The sequence below is a fragment of the Parasteatoda tepidariorum genome, chromosome 4 (assembly GCF_982258835.1).
Source record: "Parasteatoda tepidariorum strain Cologne lab strain chromosome 4, Ptep-v5.0, whole genome shotgun sequence".
In the NCBI taxonomy this organism is placed as follows: Eukaryota; Metazoa; Arthropoda; class Arachnida; order Araneae; family Theridiidae; genus Parasteatoda; species Parasteatoda tepidariorum.
Window position 1 is genome coordinate 83,999,824 of NC_141758.1, and position 12,418 is coordinate 84,012,241.

Here is a 12,418-nt window from a genome sequence, read left to right on the forward strand (position 1 = left end):
TTTTAAAGATAGATTATTTGTCTGTAGATGGCACCACTACGGTAAAGTTTAAATTCAATCATAATGATATTTTCTTTAGAAATTTTGAATTAGTCTTTTAAAAAGGGATTTTTTTGGGTAAAATCTATGTAACTAAATTTATTAATATTTATTGAAGATGGTATTATAACTTGTATAGGGTATTAGTGGATTCATGACGGTTTTTCTCAGGGATCTTTTTTTTTGGTTCTGACGTCCGCCGGATGCGGGATGACTCTGGACATGGTAAACAGGTCAGTCTAGATTCTTTCGCCTTGTTGAAGGGAGGATAAAAGAGAAGCGACGAATGTGGCTAAAAGCAGTAGTAGCAGTTGCAGTACCAGTAGTAAGCAGTTAACCAGAGCAGTATCCTGGGGATACGGAGTTTGTCCGCTGAAGGAGTGGTTCGTGACAGTATCTCGGAGATGGTGGATCGTAACCTTAGGGAAAGCTAAACTGAAGTCTCTAGCGGGAAGGACTACCGGGATTAGCCAAAAGCCGATATCTTTGAGACGATGGGCCAAGTCCGAAGGAATCTATGCTGGACGTCCGGTGTCCCCCTTCTACATGCCTAAGTCGCTTGAAATTAAAATAGCTGGAGAAATTTCGAGATCCTAGCCAAGGAGTTTGTCCATGAGTTCATCTACCTTTCCGGTGGGCGGTTCCAGAGTGAAAGCAGTAAATTCCGTAGGGTACTTATAAAACTTTAAATTTTATTTCGTTAACATTTTAGAGGAATCATTTACCGAAAATTCTGAACTGTTATGTTGTGTTTTTTTTGTGTAGGAGAACAATCAGCATTTAAGTGTAATTTATAGATATCATAAACCAAGTCTGGGTTTTTAGAAATGTTAAATGAAGTTTTTATTTTATAAATGTCTTTTTTTTGAACTGTAGAAGTTGAAGGTTATGCTTGAGTGTTTTAAGGTTGCATTTTTGTTTTAATTAATGTATAAATGTTTATTCCCATGTTGGCATTTGGAAATGTGTGAAATTATGTTTTTTGAAGATTTAGAGGTGCAATAAAAATGAGTTTTAAATGTTGAAAGTTTTCTGTAATTCATTAGATATTTGTCTACTAAATAACCTGGGTAACCGTTACTAAATTTAAATTTTGAGATCACAGCCAAAGGGGTAACGGTACAGTTCGCGATCTACAGTTGTTAGTACTTATGCAAAGTGGATGAATGACGGTGAAACCAGCAGTCGACGACATGGTGCTGGACGTAAACACGCTATCAAAGAAAAAGGTCGTCGGAGATTGTCTCGCTTGGTGAAGCAAAACCGGAGCCAGACAATGGCTCAGCTGACAGCCAAATACAATGCAGGGTCAAGTAGAATAGTATCAGAGCACACTGTTCAGCGGACACTGTTGGATAAGGGGATACGCAGCAAACGTCCCACTCGTGCGCCTTTGCTGACCAAGCGTCATCGCCAACTACGCTTGCCCTGGGCCCGGGAAAATCGCGACTGGTTCTCGAATCAGTGGGAGAGAGTTGCCTGGTCAGATGAATCACGGTTTGTCATTCATCACGCCGATGGCCGTGTCATAATGCGCCGTCTTCTAGGCGAACACTTGCTCCCGCAATGTACAGTAGGTCATACACAGCCCGGTGGTGGCGGTATTATGTTTTGGAGGACGTTCTCTTGGGCGTTTCTGGGACCCGTGGTTGTGGTAGAGCAGACCATGAATGCTACAGGGTATCTGAACATTATTGCTGACCAGTTACACCCTTACATGGCCTCTGTTTTTCCAGCTGGAAATGGAATTTTCCAACAGGACAACGCCCCGTGTCACAAAGCTCAAATTGTGTTGGAGTGGTTCCTGGAACATGATGCTGAATTCCAGTTAATGTCCTGGCCGCTTAACTCACCGGATCTCAATCCGAAAGAACACATTTGGAATGTCAAACGGCAGCTCAGAGTTCAAAGACCACTAAGTCGCTATATCTCGGATTTGCGTGACCGTTGCTTAAACATCCGGTACAATCTGTCTCCGGCCATCTACCAAGGACTTGTGGCATCCATGCCAAGGCGGGTTGCATGGACACACGCACAGACGAAATATATATGGATTTCGCATATATTGCATATATTTCGTCTGTTCGTGTGTATGTCACTGAACTCCTCCTAAACGGCTGGACCGATTTAAATGAAATTTTCTGTGTACCTTTAGAAGGATTCGAGAATGGTTTAGATTCACAATGTTTTTTTAATTAATTTGTTATTGAGTGGGAATTCTACTTCTTAAAAGTTATACTTGTTATGCGACTTCCAACAAGAAAGCGTTAAGCGTTTAACGCTACATTTTTATTGGCCGGGAAATCACGTGGTAGGATCCAGTTTTCCCTCATTCATTTCCATATTGTTTTGGTTGTCACTAGCATAAAAATAATAAAAGTCATAAAACTTTTGTTTTTCTATAAATATTTTTTTAGTTTGTTTTGATAGACATATAATTTAATAGGGAGCAGAAAAAAGAGTCGTTGAATAGAATTTGTAATTTCGTGTTATTATTGTGTTTGTAGAATTTTGAAGTGTGCATTTTAAAAATGTAAAAAACTACACATTTTGTAGATTCAGCGCGGAATTGAAGTGAGTATTTTTTATAATTTTAGATCGAATTTATGCGTGCGTTGGTGTACGCACGCATAAATTCGACAACCACTGTAACCTATACATTTATTTGTGAAGCTAATTGATTTCATATAAAACTTTTTCAATTGTTTTTATTTAAAATTTTTTATTTGAAACAGTAAATAAAAAAAATAAAAAAAAATAAAAAAAAATAAAATTACAAATTTTTTATCTAAAATTTGGTACAATAAATATTTTCAGACCTGTTACTTATTTAAAATATCATTTTCAATAAATTACTCATATTTTTTATGTACTATTTTACAGTAATTTGTTTTACAAAGAAATGCCACGTCTTTGTGGAAGAGCAAGAAATATTGGTCGAGTAGGATATTTTGCATCGGTTTAAAATTACTAATCAAAAACTCAGTATGGAATTCTCCGCAGAAATATATAACGAGGCATTAATAATGATTGAGGATATTTGTATTTTTATTTCGAACATGCCGCTCATAAATTTTGGCATGCCAACGCCAATCCGCCAAGCAGCAGATATCATCAACAGCGACGTTCAACGTGAACACCAGTTCGATATGACTTCTCTGGCTACTTTTGTTGCTAACAATGAACGATTGCTTACTGCTGAGCAACGAAATATATATGATCAAATTAACGTGTCAATTGCAGCACAACCAGGTGGATTTTTTTTCTGGCCGCACCAGGTGGCACTGGTAAAACATTCCTCATCTCACTAATACTTGCACGCATTCGATCTCAAAATCATATTGCATTGGCAATTGCTTCATCAGGCATTGCAGCAACCTTACTTGATGGTGGACGGACAGCGCATTCAGCACTTAAATTACCTTTGAAAATTCATACCAATCCCGAAGCAATGTGTAACATAAAGAAGCATTCAGGCATGGCTGAAGTTTTGAGAAAATGTAAAATTATTATCTGGGATGAATGTACAATGGCCCACAAGCATTCGCTTGAAGCTCTCGACAGGTCCCTAAAAGATATCAAAGATAATACTCGGCTTTTTGGTGGTGCTCTACTGCTGCTGTCAGGTGATTTCAGACAAATATTACCCGTCATTCCACGTGCGACATATGCGGACGAAATAAGCTCATGTTTGAAAGAATCTTATCTGTGGCGAAGTGTCAGTAAATTATGCCTTACTCTTAATATGCGTGTTCAACTTCAAAATGATCCATTAGCGTCAAGATTCTCCGAACAACTGTTAGACATTGGCAATGGTAAAATTCAATTGTATATCGAATATACACAATATATTCGACTCCCACAGAATTTTTGCAACATGGTGCCTACCAAAGAGGAGTTAATAAAAAAGTATCTTTCCAGATTTGCCACATAATTATACTAATCATGCATGGCTACGTGAGCGAGCTATTTTAGCCGCAAAAAATTTAGATGTTGACGCAATCAATTTTAAAGTACAACAATCATTGCCTGGTAGTGAAATTACATTCAAATCGATTGATACTGTTGTTGATCCTGATGAAGTTGTCAACTATCCTGCCGAGTTTTTAAATTCACTGGATTTACCTGGAATGCCACCCCATAATTTGCGATTGAAGATTGGTTCACCTATAATTTTGCTTAGAAATTTGAATGCTCCAAAATTGTGTAATGGCACGCGACTGGTCATAAAAAAAATCATGGGTAACATTTTGGAAGCCACTATTTTAAGTGGAAAATTTCAAGGTGAAGTTGTACTTCTACCGCGGATCCCAATGATTCCTTCAGATTCGCCTACCATTCAAACGTTTGCAATTTCCAATCCGCTTAGCATTTGCTATGACTATTAAAAAGTCACAAGGTCAAACAATGACAAGTTGTGGCTTAGATTTAGAAAAACCGTGCGTTTCTCACGGTCAATTATATGTTGCGTGTTCCAGAGTTGGAAAACCCTCGAATTTGTTTGTGTATGCTCCTGAAGGATTAACCAAAAATATTGTACATCTAATGGCATTGCGATAACTAAGTTTTTTTTAATTGAAAAAAATATATCTGTTATAAAATAGTTTAAGTTTTCACTTTTTTACCTTTAATTAAAATAAGTTTAAGTTTTGATTTAAAACAACCTCTACATTTAACTTCACTGATAGTATACACGTACTCACACGCTATCGATTGGTCGAATTGTGATAAGATATATGTAATGACGTTAATATGATAACTTTTTAATAAAAATTTGCATCAAAACTATCCAGATTGTTACAGTTTAATCAAAAAAATTTGAAATTTTCCAATTAATGACGTGTGTACAGGACTTCGTCCGTTGGGTCCGCTAGTATATATATATATATATATATATATATATATATATATATATATATATATATATATATATATATATATATATATATATATATATATATATATATATATATATATATATATATATATATATATATATATATATATATATTTTTTTTTTTTTTTTTTATACACACAAATAGTTTTGATTTAAATATAATTTGAAATTTTATTCTATTCATTGTGTTTTTTATAAATACTATATTTCTTGATATTTAAATTAGAGTAATAATTTAATTTTTCAATAAAATAACATCATTTGTAAGTATTGCTTAAAATATTCAAAGGATTGGATTCTTTATCAGTTAATTTTAATACATATTTTCTTACGAACGATAATCTGGATAACTGAAATATTTTAACAAAAAACTAATTTGTCATATTGCACTTTTAATAAAAGGTGAATGTTAACGTACGCAACTTTTTGGAAACTCGTGTTGCTGAAAAACACACTTCATTGAGATTTTAAAAGGTTTCTCAAAGTTTAGAAGTGTACAAGTCATTTCTTATAATTTTAAAAAACTGGAAATTAAAAGTGATGATGAATTGATGAGTTTATTCTAATACAAGAATTTATTTCTTAACTTTGTTCAATTAAATATTCTAAATCCTGTTTATTAAATTTTTTTGCCTATTTATAAAAATAAAGGTCGCAAGTAGTACATTCTGGAGAAATCATTGTATAGTCTAACTTTTTAATAATTATAATCCCTGTTAAATAACTTCCATTTACATTGAACTAATTTTGAACTTAAAAACCTTTATTAAAAAGTTAAAAAAAATGTCAAATAGTATTAATTATTGAAACATTATAATAAATAAAATAAAATTATATTTAAAACAACGATGTTTGCAAACAGAGAAATCTTTATTAAAAAAAGGAAATTTTGTAATTTTAATTAAAGAATAATATTTAAATTTTAAAAAACTGCAATACATAAAATAAAATTATATTTAAATTTAAATTATTTGTAACCAGAAAATGAAATAAAGTGATCCAAAACTGGAATGAAATTCAAAACGTCAAGACAGGCTAGGTTACTGAGCCGTTAACTGAGAGAAGATTTAATGTAAAGTTTGAATAAAATTTTAAATTCGATTTTCTCTATATTGGATGGCTTGTGTGCTCTATTATTTAAAGGAGACATGCTTAAAATATAAAGTTTTACACTAAATTTCATCCTAAAATATTTCCCTAAAATGAAATTAATTGCGTGTAGCTCAAGTGCATTTGGTTATAAACTTTCTATTTTGACAGCAAACTAAGATTTCAGAAGTGTGAATGCTATGACACTAACGTTAAAAACATGATCATTATTTCCTCTTGTAAACGAGTAAACTTAAAAGTTAATTTTTACAAATTTATTCAAATGCCACGTAAAACTTTCAACGAATCAGCCCTTCATATATTAGTCCAGTTATTTCTTTAATTTTGGATTTTCCTGCTTATTGCAAATTTAGAAACATTTCTAACATGTTCATCTCTATTTTTCCGTGATATTGGTAGGCAATTATCAAACGCGAGAACAATTACGTAACCAGCAGCTAATTTCGAATTCTGTTGATATCTGTATTATGTGCACAACATACTCTTTTTGGAAAAAAAAATTAATCTAAAGCACAACTGAAGGAACAAAAAAAAGCGATACTATAGTTTAGGTTCTATACACAAGAACCTTCCTCAATGTCTGAACATATAATTACAGAAAAAAGGTAAAGAAACAAGCAATATGCGATGAGAAAAAAAACAATATGGTAAACGCCATCTAATTTTGAATTCTATTGATATCTATATTATTTACACTAAAGACTCATTGTTTAGCAACATACTCTTCTTTACAAAACAAAAAAACACAGATGAAGGTATAGAAATGGAGATAGAGTTAAGGTTCTATAAACAAGAACCTTCTTCAGTATCTTAACACAAAATGAGAAAAGAAAGGTAAATACCATAATGTGATACCATGAAAAGGAACTATAACATTAACAGCAGTAAATTTTGAATTCTATTGATATCTCTACTCTATGTACAAAATATTCATTGTTTACTCAACAAAATTTTCTTGATAAAGTAAAGTTACTAAAAATTAAGCACAAATAAAGGTACAATAATTGAGATATTTTCCTCTATAAACAAGAACGTTCTTCAGTATCGTAACATAAAATGCCGGAAAAAAGTTATAGAGACGAAAAGTTGTGATAAGAAAAAAACAATAACTTAAAAAGCAATTAATTTTGAACTCTATTGATATCTATATTACTTAAACTAAAGATTCAATGTTTAAGAAACATACTTTAAAACACAAATCGAAATATAAAGCACAAATGAAGGCATAGAAATTGATATATTATAGGTAAGGTTGTATGAACAAGAACCTTCTTACATATCTCAACACAAAATGAGAAAAGAAAGGACTAAATACAGAAATTAAACAAACTATTGTTTAGGGACATAAACAAGAACATTCCTCACTGTCTATAAACACAGAATGACAAAAAAAGGTAACGAAACAAACAATGTGTAATTGGGAAAAAGATTAATAATGTCAACAACAGCTAATTTTGAAATCTACTGAATTATAACTAAATATTCATACCTATCTAAATATTTATTTTTTATTCAAAATTATTTTCTTGATAAAAAAAACAAACAACGGGATATAAAGCACAAATGATACAAAACAGATATTTTACAATGGCACTTATAACATTAATGTAGTATATACCTGGCAAATGTTTACCGGACAGCGTCACTTAACATTAAAAAAAAACATCAGTGAACGGTATGCCAGGCAACTATTTATCGGGTAGTGACACTTAACTTTAAAACTAAAAACAAAAACAAAAAGGAAAAAGAACGCATAAAAACTTATTTTTTATTCAAAATCATTTTCTTGGTAAAGAAAAACAACAGGATATAAAGCACAAATGATACAAAACAGACATGCTACAAAGGCACTTATAACATTAATGTAGTGTTTACCTGGCAAATGTTTACCGGACAGCGTCACTTAACATTAAAAAAAAAACATCAGTGAACGGTATGCCAGGCAACTATTTATCGGGTAGTGACACTTAACTTTAAAACTAAAAACAAAAACAAAAAGGAAAAAGAACGCATAAAAACTTATTTTTTATTCAAAATCATTTTCTTGGTAAAGAAAAACAACAGGATATAAAGTACAAATGATACAAAACAGACATGCTACAAAGGCACTTATAACATTAATGTAGTGTTTACCTGGCAAATGTTTACCGGACAGCGTCACTTAACATTAAAAAAAAAACATCAGTGAACGGTATGCCAGGCAACTATTTATCGGGTAGTGACACTTAACTTTAAAACTAAAAACAAAAACAAAAAGGAAAAAGAACGCATAAAAACTTATTTTTTATTCAAAATCATTTTCTTGGTAAAGAAAAACAACAGGATATAAAGTACAAATGATACAAAACAGACATGCTACAAAGGCACTTATAACATTAATGTAGTGTTTACCTGGCAAATGTTTACCGGACAGCGTCACTTAACATTAAAAAAAAACATCAGTGAACGGTATGCCAGGCAACTATTTATCGGGTAGTGACACTTAACTTTAAAACTAAAAACAAAAACAAAAAGGAAAAAGAACGCATAAAAACTTATTTTTTATTCAAAATCATTTTCTTGGTAAAGAAAAACAACAGGATATAAAGTACAAATGATACAAAACAGACATGCTACAAAGGCACTTATAACATTAATGTAGTGTTTACCTGGCAAATGTTTACCGGACAGCGTCACTTAACATTAAAAAAAAAACATCAGTGAACGGTATGCCAGGCAACTATTTATCGGGTAGTGACACTTAACTTTAAAACTAAAAACAAAAACAAAAAGGAAAAAGAACGCATAAAAACTTATTTTTTATTCAAAATCATTTTCTTGGTAAAGAAAAACAACAGGATATAAAGTACAAATGATACAAAACAGACATGCTACAAAGGCACTTATAACATTAATGTAGTGTTTACCTGGCAAATGTTTACCGGACAGCGTCACTTAACATTAAAAAAAAAACATCAGTGAACGGTATGCCAGGCAACTATTTATCGGGTAGTGACACTTAACTTTAAAACTAAAAACAAAAACAAAAAGGAAAAAGAACGCATAAAAACTTATTTTTTATTCAAAATCATTTTCTTGGTAAAGAAAAACAACAGGATATAAAGTACAAATGATACAAAACAGACATGCTACAAAGGCACTTATAACATTAATGTAGTGTTTACCTGGCAAATGTTTACCGGACAGCGTCACTTAACATTAAAAAAAAACATCAGTGAACGGTATGCCAGGCAACTATTTATCGGGTAGTGACACTTAACTTTAAAACTAAAAACAAAAACAAAAAGGAAAAAGAACGCATAAAAACTTATTTTTTATTCAAAATCATTTTCTTGGTAAAGAAAAACAACAGGATATAAAGTACAAATGATACAAAACAGACATGCTACAAAGGCACTTATAACATTAATGTAGTGTTTACCTGGCAAATGTTTACCGGACAGCGTCACTTAACATTAAAAAAAAAAAAACATCAGTGAACGGTATGCCAGGCAACTATTTATCGGGTAGTGACACTTAACTTTAAAACTAAAAACAAAAACAAAAAGGAAAAAGAACGCATAAAAACTTATTTTTTATTCAAAATCATTTTCTTGGTAAAGAAAAACAACAGGATATAAAGTACAAATGATACAAAACAGACATGCTACAAAGGCACTTATAACATTAATGTAGTGTTTACCTGGCAAATGTTTACCGGACAGCGTCACTTAACATTAAAAAAAAAACATCAGTGAACGGTATGCCAGGCAACTATTTATCGGGTAGTGACACTTAACTTTAAAACTAAAAACAAAAACAAAAAGGAAAAAGAACGCATAAAAACTTATTTTTTATTCAAAATCATTTTCTTGGTAAAGAAAAACAACAGGATATAAAGTACAAATGATACAAAACAGACATGCTACAAAGGCACTTATAACATTAATGTAGTGTTTACCTGGCAAATGTTTACCGGACAGCGTCACTTAACATTAAAAAAAAACATCAGTGAACGGTATGCCAGGCAACTATTTATCGGGTAGTGACACTTAACTTTAAAACTAAAAACAAAAACAAAAAGGAAAAAGAACGCATAAAAACTTATTTTTTATTCAAAATCATTTTCTTGGTAAAGAAAAACAACAGGATATAAAGTACAAATGATACAAAACAGACATGCTACAAAGGCACTTATAACATTAATGTAGTGTTTACCTGGCAAATGTTTACCGGACAGCGTCACTTAACATTAAAAAAAAAACATCAGTGAACGGTATGCCAGGCAACTATTTATCGGGTAGTGACACTTAACTTTAAAACTAAAAACAAAAACAAAAAGGAAAAAGAACGCATAAAAACTTATTTTTTATTCAAAATCATTTTCTTGGTAAAGAAAAACAACAGGATATAAAGTACAAATGATACAAAACAGACATGCTACAAAGGCACTTATAACATTAATGTAGTGTTTACCAGGCAAATGTTTACCGGACAGCGTCACTTAACATTAAAAAAAAAAACATCAGTGAACGGTATGCCAGGCAACTATTTATCGGGTAGTGACACTTAACTTTAAAACTAAAAACAAAAACCAAAAAGAAAAAGAACTGAACGATAAAAAAATAATTGTCCTTTATGGAGGTAGATCACATATTGGTATAATACCCTTTTCTATTTATGAAAAAAAATAATAACTAAAAATAATAAAAATAATAATAATAAACAATAATAACTTTCCTCATTAAATTATAGGACTAAAACAATGGTTCTCAATTTTTTTCGGTTACGGAACACTAAATGCAACAGCCTTTTTCAGTCGAACCCCGATTTTATAAATAAAGTTCATTAACAACTATAAACATAAAAACAAAAAAAAAAAAGATAAAAAGTAAGAAAAAGACTGTGAATTTATTTAATATTTTTTTTTTGCATTGTTTTATCAACAACAATCTTAAAGCTTATATTTAGGTTAGACAGCCAAATTTGCAGGTCCGTAGTGGTTTGTAGTTAAACAGTTTTTGCCGCCAGCGTAGGTAAAAAGTGAATAAAATAATCTGAATTATTAAGGTTTGTGTAAAAAGAGCTGTTATTAACTATGAGAATGGTTATCAGAAAAAAAATAATTCTTTATTCTTGAATTTGGTTATTTTTATGTTTTGAATTATTAAGTTTGAGGATAAAAACTAATGCATTAATTAGAATGTAAATTCTTTTCGTAATTCCTTTTTGTTTTCGTATTTTGCAATAACCATGCGTTGTTATTGAAAAGTGTGTACATTAATTTTTGTTTCTTCCTTTTTCATTAGCATTTAACATAAGTAAATTCTCAAAATTAACGGTAGTAAGTAATAGATTATTGGTTGGATAAACACATGGTTACTGTGGTTTTGAATTGATTTTAAAAAAATACAACTCACGGAACCCCTGGGAACTTCCAATGGATCCTTAAGGTTCAGCGGAACACCATTTGTGAATAAGTGATTTAGAACAATAATTTAACAAGAAATACTAACAGTCAAATATTCTTTATACATTCGTATTGCACTTCTTTTGATATTTTTAGTTGTTTCGAAAGAACAGATACTTTCACTCTATTTTATATAGCAGACAGAACTGTCCACCTTAAAATCCGCTCTATATTTTGTATTCAATAATATCAAACGCAAACTATCAATTTTACCAAAATAAAATAACCTTAAATTTGATTAATAAAGCTGTTTACTTGGTCAATGACTTTATCAAAGATTTTAGTGAACGTTGTGTATAATAAAAAGTAAGGAAAACAAAGAATGAAAACCATTTAGCCACTGTTTTTATTAAATAAATCGTTATTTTTTAGAAACATGAAATTTAAAATTTATAGTAAATTTAATGTTTACCTGAGCAAGGCTAATGCAGATTTATTTCAGGAAGACATAGATGATAGATAGTTATTTATTTTAAATAATGTCTGATACTTTTTTCAGGTCAGGTAAAGAGTACTTTCACAACGCATTGACAATCAAGCATTAAAGGAATGGAAGGAAACGCTGAAAGTTCGATGAGGTAAAAGAATGATAAATTTCAAGGACTGATAAAGAATAAAAAATAACAGATAACGGACAGTTTCATTGCCTGCATTAAGATATACTTACGTCACGGAGAAGAATTGATAAAATAATTGAACTTTTTAGAGCAGTGTTTCTTAACCTTTTTGGTACAATGGACCCCTTTTAAAAAATTTTATGATGTCTCGGACCCCCCCCCCCCCCTGTGAAAAAAATAATTACAGAAAACATCAATTATTAGAAAACATTTAATTTTATTATTTTAATAGTGTACAAATTTTTAAAACTAAAATTTTTAATGTGAAAGTTGTTGCTACTTTTCCTTAATTAATAAATTGAATTG

General features: G+C 31.1%; 1 protein-coding gene across 2 annotated transcripts in view; it reads right to left on the minus strand.

Annotated features, from left to right (window-relative positions):
- LOC107449245 (uncharacterized) overlaps positions 1 to 12,098 on the minus strand; it is a 51,776-nt gene extending 39,678 nt beyond the window's left edge. Inside the window, exon 1 of one of the 2 annotated variants that reach the window (XM_071182502.2) lies at positions 11,908 to 12,098. The gene's annotated coding sequence lies outside the window, so the exon portion shown is untranslated. The remainder of the gene's footprint in view (positions 1 to 11,907) is intronic. The other variant, XM_087161493.1, reaches the window with a different exon arrangement.
- Between the last annotated feature and the right edge of the window lie 320 nt (positions 12,099 to 12,418).